This window comes from Anomaloglossus baeobatrachus, chromosome 2 (assembly GCF_048569485.1).
Source record: "Anomaloglossus baeobatrachus isolate aAnoBae1 chromosome 2, aAnoBae1.hap1, whole genome shotgun sequence".
Taxonomy (NCBI): Eukaryota; Metazoa; Chordata; class Amphibia; order Anura; family Aromobatidae; genus Anomaloglossus; species Anomaloglossus baeobatrachus.
In genome coordinates this window covers 478,694,235-478,708,746 of record NC_134354.1, presented here as the reverse complement: position 1 = coordinate 478,708,746, position 14,512 = coordinate 478,694,235, and positions in this window count along the sequence as shown.

The following is a 14,512-nucleotide window of genomic DNA, read 5'->3' as shown; positions in this document are numbered from 1 at the left end:
GTAGATGGTATACATAAGTATGAACGTCCACTGCGTGTGAACAGTTGAGTGGTAAAATGTATAGGAACCCAGGGTCAAATAGCAGTGATAGATCTATAGTAATCCACCATAGAGCAGGACCTGGTATGTATGTACCTCTCTATCTCACTATAGAGGGACTGAAATCGCTACAAGGATATTTTACTTCAATTGTGGCTAAAGAATATTTAACAGCTCAAACTGCTTTTACCCATGGGGAGGTAACCCCCACTCAGACCTTCACACTCATTAACAACCTCTTCCACCATGTATTTTGCGTTATTGTTAACCACTTCTTCAGGTAAGGTATACCCATGCATAAGATACCCATATATAAGGTATGCAGGACCTAAAGTAGAGAGTCATGTGCCCATATTGGTTTACAACACAAGGACCTATCACGGGTGTTCAGCCAATCCCATGTCTGTATTCTCGGTGCACTTCGTGGCGTGTGTCCCCAACTCCAGCCATCCTGGAGAAGGAAATAAACGAGCTTTCTGCATCCATGGCAACCCAGGACGCCGAGCGCTCTCCCGCCCCCATGTGGATGCCAGAAAAGATGAGGCGTTGCGCATACCAGGCAGGGCGAAAGCGCTCTGCGGACCAGGAGAAGCTGGACACAGATATGTGGAGAAGTGTGTCAACCACTCACCCAGCAAAATCACAGTATAATAAATATGGAGATTACAATATCAGGTACAGTACAGTTACATTCTTGTTATATACATAAGCTTCAAAGTAAAAATTAATACTATTATGGCCCATGTTCAATAAATTGACGAAATTCTGTTCTTTAATCAATTCAAAGTGACTTCGCACTATAATCCAGGTATGAATGATAGAGAGTCATGTCGCTTACGGGGTCGGTGAAGATGTTCAAAAAGATCCATTCGGGGGCTGCACAAAATTATGAATGTTTAAATGATCCTGCTATATTTGGTGAAACAATTATTAACTCACCCCTACTGTGGCTGCCGGAGCGACTTCTTTTTGGTGCGGCTGTGATGTTTGGTGATACTAATCATGCTTCTCACAACTGCTTTTTCAGGTTTGTCTCCGTCTGGAGCGCAGTCAACTCTTTGTGATAATAAGTTTGGTGAATCGTATACATCACATAACAGACGATGTATATACATCACAGGAGACGCTGGAGGTACATATATCACATAGGAGACACTGGGACTGCTGTATATACATCACATAGGAGATGCTGAGACTACTGTATATACATCACAAGAGACACTGGGGCATATACACCACATAGGAGACGCTGGGACTGCTGTATATACATCACATAGGAGACGCTGGGACTACTGTATATACATCACAGGTGACACTGGCGGCACATACATCACACAAGGGGCTGGGGACATGTAAATGCCCCCAGCCCCTCCTGTGATGTATATGCCCCCAGCATCTCCAATGTAATGTGTAAGTCACAGGAGATGTTGGGGGCATACACATCACAAGAGGGGCTGGGGCACAGACACCACAAGGGGGGCTGGGGCACAGACACCACAAGAGGGGCTGGGGCACATACACATTGCAAGAGGGGCAGAGGCACGGACATCACTGGGGGTGCGCAGACATCACACTTGGGGGAGGCACAGACATCACACTTGGGGGAGGCACAGACATCACACTTGGGGGAGGCACAGACATCACGGGGGCTGCACACAGGACGGGGAAATGGGCTGAACACAGGACTGAGGGATGGGCTGCTGCCAGGACTGGGGGGGCTGCACACAGGACTGGGGGTCTGCACACAGGACTGGTAGGGCCCTGACATCACTGAGGGAGGGACGACGACTCAAACCTAGGGTGATACACACCATTGGGCGGCACACAGCACTGACGGTTTCACGCAACTCTGGGGGAGAGGGTATACAGAGCTGGGGTGGGGGGCACAAAGCACTAGATGCGGCACACAGCAGCAGAGGGTGGGCGCTGGACTCACAGCAGCATCGCACTCACAGCACTGGAGTGCAGGCGCCGGACCCAGCATCGGAAGGATAAGGCGGGCACAGAGCTCCGTAGGGCAGGGGGCGGGCACACAACGCTGGAAGCTGTGAGGCTGCTGTGGGACGGAAGCGCAGAGCGCTAAACCCGCACACAAACTAAGTCCTGGTCACGCTGGCACTGGTCGACAGGAGAACACATTGGTGCGCACAAGCAGCGATGTGTGGATTTACTGCCCGGGAAACTGCCCGGGGGCTGCATAAAAGGTCATGGCGGGCCGGATATTCCCCACCCCTGAGTCATAACCTATAAAAAGGGCCAAAGTTAAGAGCCTCATTAAGGCCCTTGTGAGTCAGGGTATCCAGGGTGATGATCCATTTAATTTGCTGCTGGGCCAATAGTTTCTTTATATCTCCACCCCATATACCACAATGGATTACATCTATTCCCCTCACCCTGAAGGATTTGGGATTGCAGCCATGAAAGTTTTTAAAATGGCACGGGATTGTTTTTAACTCCGTCTCATTAGTTGCTGTCCTCGCTGCGCCCATATCCCTCACATGCTCCCTGACCCTCGCTCTTAGTTCCCTACAGGTGAGGCAAATATAGATTTTATTACAATCACAAGTGGCATAATAAATCACATTAACAGTATTGCATGAACTATGCTCTCTGATTGAAAAAGTCCTCGAGTCATCATTTGTTTTAAATTCTGAGCAGCAAGAGATATTGGCGCAGGACACACAGCGACTACATGGGAAACAACCCTTGGACGTACTCATATAGCCAAAAACACTAGTAAGTTTTGGAGGGATATAATCGCTCTTCACCAGAAAATCTTTCAGGTTTTTACACCATTTGACTGTCATTAGCGTTGAAGTGGATAAGAAGGGCTGAAAAGAGGGATCTGACTGGAGAACTGGCCAGTATTTTCTCAAACTATCCCCCATTTAATTCCATTTCTCGTTAAAAGTGGAAATAAAGCTGATGTTGTTTTGAGATGATTCGTCTCTCTTCCTACCATTCATTATGAGATATGGACTTGGCTCTTTTTTAAGCCTGTTTGAATCAGCGTCTACTATATCCTCTGTCCCTAAATCTCGTTTTAAGGTCCAATACCTGCCTTTCGAATGTGCTGTCGGAGGAGCAGATCCACCTCACCCTGAGGCAGCATCGGCCTGGCGTGCCGGGGTAGCGGGAAAATCCTCGGTAGGCCCCGACTTTGTTTTCAAACTAAGCTGTCCCCGGCACCCTGCAGGGGCCCTCGCTGGGTGCATTAACATGATCTGCGGCTCCGTAAACCATTGGGCCACCGCCGCAGGTGATGACACTGTATTCAGCAGTCAGATTATGACAGTGCCAATAGGTACAGAGGGGGAAGACCTGACCTGGAGGGGCGCCCGGAGCTTATGAGCTGTGATCGCGGCAGGGGCAGAACACAAGCTGCTTCTGAGAAGAAGAAGATGCATCCTAATGGTTTAGCAGCCAGGACCTGCGATGATGTCATGCTCATGTGACTGTGTGGGAGGAGCTGGGCAGGAGATACAAAGGAAGATGTGCCTGGTAATGAGGAATGAGGGGGGGGGCAGGGTGAGTGGCATATGGGGGGTCCAGACTGTGACAGAGGGGTGTTAAAGGATACTGTGTGTGTGTGACATGGGATTTCAGTGTGTTTGAGAGAGGCATAATTTGGGGTACAGCCAGTCTGTGTGATATATGCAGGACATGAGGGTGCTGGGTGTGTGTGATTTGGGGGTGCAGGGTGTGTGCACCAGTCCCTGCTGCATGATGTGGGTGAAGTCCACACAGTAACCATATATCAGTAGGGTTTAGGCAGAGAGGAATAGCAGCAGTCAGAGCATCGGATGGGATTGGGAAAGCTGAGAGAAAGAAGCTCTCTTTTTCATCACCCAACCTTTCTATGTTCTGATATTCATCTTGTCCCCAGCTTTCCCATTCTCTGATATCATGGGAAAGGTGGGTGCTGAGCTGAGACAAAGAGGCTCTTTTCCTCATCACCCAGCCTTTCTATGTTTTGATATCCATCTTGTCCTCAGCTCCCCAGCTTACAGCTTTTCCATTCTCTGATATCATGGGAAAGCTGGGTTCTGAAGACAAGATGGCTATCAGAACATAGAAAAGCTGGGTACTGGGGAAAAGAACCGAGTGTCCAGAGTAATTATCCTGTACCCCAAAGGTCTTATCCTGTACTGAGTATCAAGCATCAGTATCCTGTACCCCCAGTGTCCGTGTCATTATCCTGTACCCACATTGTCAGTGTCATTATCCTGTACCCCCAGTGTCAGTATCCTGCCTGTACTCCCAGTGTCAGTGTCTTCCTGTACCCCCAGTGTCATAATCCTGTACCCAGAGTGTCAGTGTCATTATTCTTTACCTCCAGTGTCAGTGTCATTATCCTGTACCCCCAGTGTCCGTGTCATTATCCTGTACCCCCATTGTCAGTGTCATTAAACTGTACCCCCAGTGTCAGTATCCTGTACTCCCAATGTTAGTGTCATTATCCTATACCCTTAGTGTCAGTGTCATTATCCTGTACCCCCCAGTGTCATTATTCTGTACCCCAGGGTCAGTATCATTATCCTGTACCCCCAGTGTCAGTGTCATTACCCTGTACTCCCAGTGTCATCCTGTACCTCAGTGTCAGTGTCATTATCCTGTACCCCCAGTGTCAGTATCATTATCCTGTACCCCCAGTGTCAGTATCCTGCACCTCCAGTGTCATTATCCTGTACCCCCAGTGTCATTATCCTGTACCTCCAGTGTCAATGTCATTATTCTGTGCCTCCTGTGTCATTATCCTGTACCGCTGTGTCTGTATCCTGTACCTCCACTGTCAGTGTCATTATCCTGTACCCCCAGTGTCAGTATCAGTATCCTGTACCCGGAGTGTCAGTGTCAGTATCCTGTACCCCCAGTGTCAGTGTCAGTATCCCGTACTTCCAGTGTCGGTCAGTATCCTGTACCTCCAGTGTCAGTGTCATTATGCTGTACCCCAGTGTCATTATCCTGTACCTCCAGTGTCAGTGTCAGAATCCTGTACCCCCAGTGTCAGAATCCTGTACCCCCAGTGTAATTGTCAGTATTCTGTACCCCCAGTGTCATTATCCTGTACCCCCAGTGTCAGTGTCAGTATCCTGTACCCTCCAGTGTCATTATCCTGTATTTCCAGTGTCTGTGTCAGTATCCTGTACCCCCAGTGTCATTATCCTGTACCCCCAGTGTCATTATCCTGTACCTCCAGTATCAGTGTCAGAATCCTGTACTCCCAGTGTCAGTATCCTGTACCCCCAGTGTCATTATCCTGTACCTCCAGTATCAGTGTCAGTATCCTGTACTCCCAGTGTCAGTGTCATCCTGTACCCCCAGTGTCATTATCCTGTATTTCCAGTGTCAGTGTCAGTATCCTGTACCCCCAGTGTCATTATCCTGTACCCCCAGTGTCAGAGTTAGTATCCTGTACCCCCAGTGTCAGTATCCTGTACCCCCAGTGTCAGTGTCATTATCCTGTACCCCGAGTGTCATTATCCTGTACCTCCAGTATCAGTGTCAGTATCCTGTACTCCGAGTGTCATTATCCTGTACCCCCAGTGTCATTATCCTGTACCTCCAGTATCAGTGTCAGTATCCTGTACTCCCAGTGTCAGTGTCATTATCCTGTACCCCCAGTGTCATTATCCTGTACCTCCAGTATCAGTATCCTGTACTCCCAGTGTCAGTGTCATCCTGTACCCCCAGTGTCATTATCCTGTACCTCCAGTATCAGTGTCAGTATCTTGTACCCCCCCGTGCCATTATTCTGTACCTCCAGTGTCATTATCCGGTACCTCAAGTGTCAGTATCAGTATCTTAGGCTATATGCAATTACTCTTCAGGGGGCCTCAGTATAAATACTGAGTATGTTAAAAAAAAAAAAGCCTGATCTGCCTATAAAGCAGTATTGTCAGAATAAACAGGACTAGTAAAGGGTTTATCCAACATATAAAACTAATTTGGAAACCATAGTGAAGCAATTACAGGGCCTCTGTCCCCACAGAATGACTGTTCACATCCATTACAGACATTCGTGGCCGATCATTATTTGATTATGTAAATGTCTGATGGTGGAAAGAGAAGACAAATATTCAACAGTCTCCAACTGGAAGAGTGTATTAGGCTACCGTCACACTTAAGTGACGCTCCAGCGATCCCGCCAGCGATCTGACCTGGCAGGGATTGCTGGAGCGTCGCTACATGGTCGCTGGTGAGCTGTCAATCAGGCAGATATCCACAGAGATCAGCCACCAGCGACCTGTGTAACGATGCTGTGCTTCGTAACCATGGTACTCATCGGGTTACTAAGCAAAGCGCTTTGCTTATAATTACCCAATGTGTACCTTGGCTATGTGTGCAGGGAACCGGCTTCTAGAAGCTGCGGACGCTGGTAATCAAGGTAAATATCGGGTAACCAAGCAAAGCCTTTGCTTGGTTACCTGATGTGTACCTTGATTCCCAGCATCCGCTGAAGTCGGCTCCCTGCTCCCTGCACATTCAGATCGTTGCTCTCTCGCTGTCAAACACACCGATGCGTGCTTCACAGCGGGAGACCAACGACCAAAAAATTAACCAGAGCAGTGTGTAACGATCAGCGATTTCACAGCAGGGGCCAGGTCGCTGCTCAGTGTCACACACAGCGAGATCCCTGATGAGGTCACTGGTACGTCACAAAATCTGTGACTCAGCAGCGATCTCCCTATGTGAGAAGTACCCCTTAGAGTGGTAATGCTTCACACCTCCACATAATGACTCTTATAGGGGATTTCCCTATATGATGGATAGATGGTAGCATCGGTGGATTAATTTTAGTAAACTTTTCCATGTGAAGATGCTGGATATCGTTTTGCTACTCTTTGAATATTATTTGGCTGATAGACATGGTAGTTTACCGAGGTCAAAGGATGTCCATGTGTAAGAAAAACTGCTACTAATTGTAAATCACAGATTCCATTATTAACTACAATAAATAAGATGCTACAAGAAATCCTGTGATATAGAGGAGTGCACAATACAGTTGTCTTTTGCGCACTGTATAGATTGCTAAAAGGCGCACGTTATACTGAGAGAAGCCGAAAATGAACAAGTAATAAAAATGTTTATGGTAGCTATAGTGTGGGCCCCTAGAGTCAATTTCCCCGGTAGGTTCCTCACACCCAAGTCCGACCCTCCCCTGAGGTGTTGACCAACTGGAATGGCGCATATAGTGGATATGCGCTGATGTGGCATGCAGAAGTGAATAAACTGATGTTTGTTTTCTGAAAACATCAGTTTGCAATAATCTAGTTTCATCAACAATGATATGATATCAAGGAAACCAATTCCACTGCTGCTATAATTATGTCAATTTGATGTTATAGACATTCTGATTGAGTCGGCCCATGAACTCCAGTTACAATGTGGAATGCCAGATGATTAAAAGTTGTCTACCTCACCCACATGTACACCATGGGGGCGGCCTGTGCCCCTCTGTCATCAAACAAATCCCTCTCCCAGTAACCGAGAAAGGTTTGCGTACAAAGGTGCACAGGCCGCGCACATGGCGGTAACCCATCTCTGCAGATAGTACCTGTCCTTAAAGACAAAGAAATTGTGGGTGAGTACATATTTGAGGAGCTCAAGGACCAGCTCACAGATATGTCTGCCCCAGAAAGAAGCAGACTGCCCTAGGCCTATCCTCGTGCCTAATTCCTGAAACAACTGGCCGGTCGGGTGGATCGAAGGAATCCTTGTGGAATCCTTGCTCTGCTCCTACAGCCACTTCTTGCAAAGCTTTTGCTGGCAAAAGCTTATGGGCAGAACAAAGAGGACTCCCAGACCGGGCAAAGCAGCAAACAGAGCCTTGGCAGCTGCCATGGATCGTCTTTTCAGCCCCAGCAACACACCGAGCTCGAGACACACCAGGTCCAAGATGGCCATGGCTGCTCACACAGGCAGCTCACCACCGCGGGAAGTGATGACTCATAGCAATGCGGCTCTATCACATCAGGAGGCCTCTGGGGACAACTGGGATTGTATAGATGAGATAAGCCTTGCTGAGATAAGTAAATACCTTAAAGGCCCCTTTACACACTGCAACATCGCTAGCGATACCGCTGTAACGTCACCGGTTTTGTGACATAATAGCGACCTCCCCAGCGACATTGCAGTGTGTGACACGCATCAGTGACCTGGCCCCCGCTGTGAGGTTGCTGATCACTACAAGTTGTTCAGGACCATTTTTTGGTCCATTGTTTCCCGCTGTGCAGCACGCATCGCTGTGTTTGACAGCGGGGACCAACGAGCACCGACTCTGTGTAAGCGATGTACGCTGGTAACCAGCAAAGCGCTTTGCTTGGTTACCCCATATTTACCCTGGTTACCAGCGTCCGCCGCTTACAGGCTGCCAGCGCTAGCTCCCTGCACACGTAGCCAGGGTAAATATCGGGTAACTAAGCAAAGTGCTTTGCTTAGTAACCCGATGTATACCCTAGCTACGTGTACAGGGAGTCAGCGGTGGCAGCCTGTAAGCGGTGTACACTGGTAACCAGGGTAAATATCGGGTAACCAAGCAAAGCGCTTTGCTTGGTTACCCAATATTAACCCCAGTTACCAAGCGCAGCATCGTTACACTGGTGGCTGGTCGCTGGTGAGATAATAATAATTTTATTAATTTATATAGAGCTATTAATTCCACAGTGCTTTACATACATTGGCAACACTGTCCCCATTGGGGCTCACAATCTAGAGTCCCTATCAGTATGTCTTTCGAGTGTGGGAGGAAACCCACGCAAACATGGGGAGAACATGCAAACTCCTTGCAGATGTTGTCCTTGGTGGGATTTGAACCCAGGACCCCAGCGCTGCAAGACTGCAGTGCTAACCACTGAGCCACCGTGCTGTCCAGATCTGTCTGTTTGGCAGCTCACCAGCGACCATGTAGCGACCTTCCAGCGATCCCGGCCAGGTTGGATCGCTGGTGGACTTGCTAGAAAGTCTCAGTGTCTAAAGGGGCCTTAAGTCACTCCCCACTAAGAAAGACCTTGAGGGATTTGCCTGCAGGCTAGAGAAATCCTACAAAACAGAGCTGCATTCATTTAAAGTGGCAGTGACAGCCAGAGTATAGGAGGTGGAGAAGTCCCAGGAGATGGTGCTGAGGGAATTGAAGGCCCAAAGACAGGTGGTTATCCTAATCAACTCCTTTAGATTGGATCAACTGGCTGCCGGGGTAGATGATTTGGAGAACCGCAACCGGCAGAATAACCTCCGCATTAGAGGCCTCCCTGAGACAATCATCACCCCTGAACTGGATGCTACTGCTAAGAAATTATTTGCACAGATCCTGGGTGAGGAGGGGTTCAGCCCGATTGAACTGGACCACATCCACAGGGCTCTGGGACCAAGACCACCTCCTGACTCCCGCCCCAGAGACGTCATTTGCCGGGTGCACTTTTTTAAAGCTAAGGAATCTATCATGGCCGCAGCTAGACAGAAAGGGTCTATCACTTTAATGGACTCTCGCATACTGATCCTGCCTGATCTAGCCAGGCTCACCTTGCAACTGAGGAGAGCCCTGAAAACCCTCTTACTACTCCTAAAAGAGAAGGACATACCGTATAAACGGGGTTTCTCCTTTCAACTAATCGCCTTCAAGGAGGGGAAGTCAGCTGGGAGATCTTGCCAAGTTCCTTGGAACTTTCGATTTACCACAAGTGGAGCTTTCAGATTGGCCTTCCGCCCCACAGCTTCCTATGGATCCTCCCAGATGGCTGACAGTACAACGATCCAACAAGAAAAGAGATGCAGGGGCCAAAGGTGGAGACCCTTAGGGCCCCTCCATTGGGCCCTAACTTACCGTATCCATTCCAGGACTGACCTCCCCCCACGTGGATCGTGTTGGCTGAGGTTCCAAGGGGAGCAACATAATACCTTATAAGGGTCTGCTGTATGTTTAAAGGCTTTAACACCTGATATAATGGTGCCATATCCTATATAGTGGCGTTCTCAGCCTGCAGGTGGTAACATTATGGTACATTTGCTGTATAACATTCTACATATGTTTAAAGCTAAGAGGTTCTCCAGTGTTGGTTCATGATTCTGAAGGCCATCTCTGATCTTTTAAGGCTGAAGGCTCTGGTAGTCCTTCACATGCTCCAAATATGTTTTAGAATTAGTATAATTTTTTTCTGTTTCAATTGGTTCTTGCACTATATTTAGTGTTACTGGTTGGGGCAGGGGGCGAGGAGGCAACCGTGGCTGTTGGCTACCTTTTTTCCCCAGTGCCCGGGTGGTTGGCTTCCACCAATAACATGGATAGCAGGGTTTTATACCCATGTTTTGTCTATATAAGGAAAAAGAACTTTCCAGCTGACCTCCCATATACTTGTTCAGGAGTAAATCACATGGATCCAGCACGGAACTCCTCAGGTGCAGATAACTCACAGTTAGGAAAGAATACAAAATCCAGCGGATCCAGGTATGGGTAAATTCATTAAAACTCACTGTTTATTGTTCCATAAAAAATATAATTTCAGGTCACAGATGTTCCACAGATCGAGTCATCGCGTTTCAACATAACTTGTAGTTGTACTGTCTTATTCTTCCATGCAATCTCCAAATTTATCTGGGCAGGCACGCGACCTCGTAGCGCGTTTCAGATACTGTGTCGGTCCAGGGCGGCGGGTGGTGTGGGTCTTTTCAATTTCCGCCTATACAGTTTTGAATCCTTGGGTACAGATCTGTTCCATCACAGGGAGAGGAAGAGCTGGGTGGATATAGAGCACTCCAGGGCGCAGCTCTGCCCGTTAGCTACTCTCTGGTCGCAATCCAAATCTAGGCCTCATTCAGGTTTACATTCTTTCCTTCTAAAACATCTTATCTTTTTTGTTAAAAAAGGAGCAAACGGGTGTCACCTTACTTCTCTCCCGGGCCCTCTCACCCCTGTCTATGACAATACCTCGTTCCCAGCGGGTTTGGGCAGAAATACCTTCTTAAATAAACATAAAATTGATCATCCCCTTTTACACAACTTTATATCAAACTCAGCGCTTAAATCACTCCAGAGCCTGTTCCCTGACTCAGATGTCCCCAGGGACGCTTGTTTTTTTATGGGCAGTTAAAAAGTTTTGTCAAGTCCTTAATGCCCCATGACATATTTAGAGTCCTGACCCCATTTGAGAACCTGTGCTTAGAAGGGGATCCTCCTGGCCACACCATCTCATTGTTATATAGAATTTTTCAGGAGGACTATATTATCAACAGTAATCCACCCCCCTTCTTCCCAAAGTGGGAGGCAGACCTGGGAAGATTACTCGGCAGCAGAACGATCCAAAATAGTCCTGTACACACACAAATCCTCAATGAACATCTTGTCTCAGGAAAGGGGTTATAAATTACTTTCCAGATGGTATCATTGTCCTGCGATGCTACATACCATGCTTCCATCTGTCTCTGACACCTGGAGATGCCTATCAGATAAATATACTTACCTGCATACCTGGTAGGCATGCCCTCTCATCAGGCGCTTTTGGATGGATGTCTTTGAATTATATTATAAGCTTTCATTCACCAAAATCCGGCCCACCCCGGAACTGGCCCTTCTGTCATTGTGTGAGCTCTCTGTGTCTGGGTTCAAGAGAAACTTACTCAGATACTTCCTGGTAGTGGCTCGCAGGCTGATCCCCAGGTACTGGAAACAAACAAAAGTACCCTCTAGAGCCGAAATTGTGGCTGAACTCAATGATACATTCAGAATGGAGGAACTAATGGGACAGGCATCTGGTAGTTCTGAGAAGGTTCTCAATATTTCGACCCCCTGGATCCTGCTGAGAGATTCCCCGGATACTCTCCTGTCGCTAAATAAATAACTTCCCGGAACCCAATATTACTTCTGTTATTGATTTATCTGGCATTGTGTGGCCGGACCCACGCAAGGGGGAAACTCTTCCCTCTCCCCCTTATTTGCCCCTATTCCCTTTTTGGCTTGTATTTTTTCCTTTTCTTACCCTTGCCTATTCTCCTACCTTCTTTGGATACTTTATGGATCATCTCCCCAACTCTTACTTTCTTTTCCCTTTCCCAGGTCTCAGTTATCCCTGTGAAGATTAACAAGTAATAGATGACTCTGTTTAATGTAGTTGAGTTTGATACAAGTGATTTTGCTGTGATTAGCCTCGTGCTCTCTCAGTTGTAATATGCCTAATTCTGTTGGCCTATGTAATGCTCAATAAACTTTGATTTTCAACAATAATTTTGGTTCCTAATTGACCTAAAACAGGAAAGGTTTATTCTGATTTCATGTCAGATAGTGAGAAAAATATGCAGATGTCTCTTGTTGAAATGACCAAAAAAACATACAAAGAGCCAGTAAAAAATGAATTTTATTATGTTAAAAGTAAAAACAAGGTATAGACAATGTGATTGATAAAACACCAACATGGACAGCAGAGGGAGAGAGTGAGCAATACAGATATGCCAGTACAACGCTATATATAGCACTGCTTATACTATCAAAGGGTTAAATTATAGTAAAGCAAAATATTTGCATAAGCAGGCAAGGTCATGAATAGAAAGGGATGTGAATAAGGATACAAGTTACAATTAAATCAGATCCATAGCAAATTGTGAAGTAGATTACCTAATGGCATCTCCTCCTGCTGATGCTGGCGTCCATCCTTACACGTGTTTCAGCATAAAGCCTTCATCAGGGGGTGTTGTACTGGCATATCTGTATTGCTCACTCTCTCCCCCTGCTGTCCATGTTGGTGTTTTATCAATCACATTGTCTATACCTTGTTTTAACTTTTAGCATAATAAAATTCATATTTTACTGGCTCTTTGTATGGCTTTTTGGTAATTTCAGTATTGTTTATACATATAGCCTGGGCTATTTTTGCCCATTATATCACCATGTATGGAACTGTTTGATATTTTTCATTTATTACTTTCTATCCTTTTGTAATATGAATTGGGATATTTGTTCCGGTGTTTTGGCATCTTTAGTCATTAGATGTCTCGTTTTGAATAGTGTATGTACACTTCTGGTTTCAACTGTACGTCCTAGGTCATGACGGGTTAAACACTTGGAAGTGGAGACATAAAAACATAAAGGGCCCAATTCATCAAAATTTTCATGGCTGCTTTAAAAAGTCATATCACTTCGGCACAACTGGAGGCGAGGCTAACATTTTGCGACACTTTTGAATCCTGTGCGTCTGACTCCAGCTCATCTGCTCATTAAGACCAGCATGAACAACACTGACAGCCGGCTGCCCACCATTTTGCTGAACTGTATAGGGTTGGTAAAACGTTAAAGGTAAGCTTTTAGCAGATTTTTTTCATGGGATCTGAGAGCAGTATAATTTAAGGTCCGAGAACCTGTTTCTAATGATATGTCATTAACTGGGGTGTATGTTGTTTCAGTAAAATGAGTGTTTTATCAGCAGGAGATTATTACTAGAGGACTAGTTGTTTCGTTCCATATAGTCCTCTTGTTCTCTGTAATCCTAGGCCTGAGATGACCCTGCATATGTGTAGGGTTGTCTGGGGCTTAGTTGCAGCCAGAAGTCCTTGCCGAGGATGCACATTGTAAGGCTTCGGTGCATTTTGTGACATCACTGTAACCTTACAACACACATATGACGCGCCCACGGGGTCTTGAGGGTTGGTTACTCGTTCCCTGGCCGGTTTTCGGGATGTCACAGCGATCTGGACCGTTTCCATGACCGCGTCAGTGTCAATAAAGATGGGGATGGGGATGATGGGAGTAGTTATTCATGATGCCACCTGTGGTGTGCGGCCAGTTATTAGCCGCCACTGCGGGAAGTCTCTCTCTTCTGGGGCAGATGGTGACGCAGCTTGGGTGTTGCAGCTCTCCACAGGTAGAGCTAGGCCCAGGGAGGATGTTGGGAGTAGTAGTCGCCTATGGTGCAGGGGCGCGATGATGGGAGCGCCGGCAATGATGGGACGACTCAGAGGGTGCAGTTCAAGTTCTTTTACTCGCTGAAGTCACACCGCCTTTGCAGTGCCGTGTCCCACTGGGATGGGCTCCAGCCGATCCCGGATAATTCAGAGGTCAAGGCCGGTGTTTCCCTCTCTGTGTCCTTTCCAGTGGTCTTCCCTCCACCTCAGCTCCTGGGCCATGGAACGGGTCAGGGTTGCCGGCTGCACTCACCGCGAACTCTGGGATCCCCCTTCTTCCTAAGAACCCGGGTCAAACCTTCAGCTCCTGACCACGGGCCCCTTTCTGTGCAGTGTCTTGCGACATCTCCTTCTTGAGTCTTGCTGCATCTGCAGCTAACTTCTAACTGACTTGTGTGTGAGATGGCTCCTCACTTGCCCAGCAGGTGCCCCGCCTCCCGGGTTGCTGAACTAGTGGGCAAGAGGACCCATACCTCATGATGGCCAACCCTGGCACCCTACCCTGGCCCAGTCCCAGTGACAGAGCTCCCTTGGTATGCGTTGGATGTGTTGTGTTGGTTTACTGGCGATGACCTCCTCCGTATTA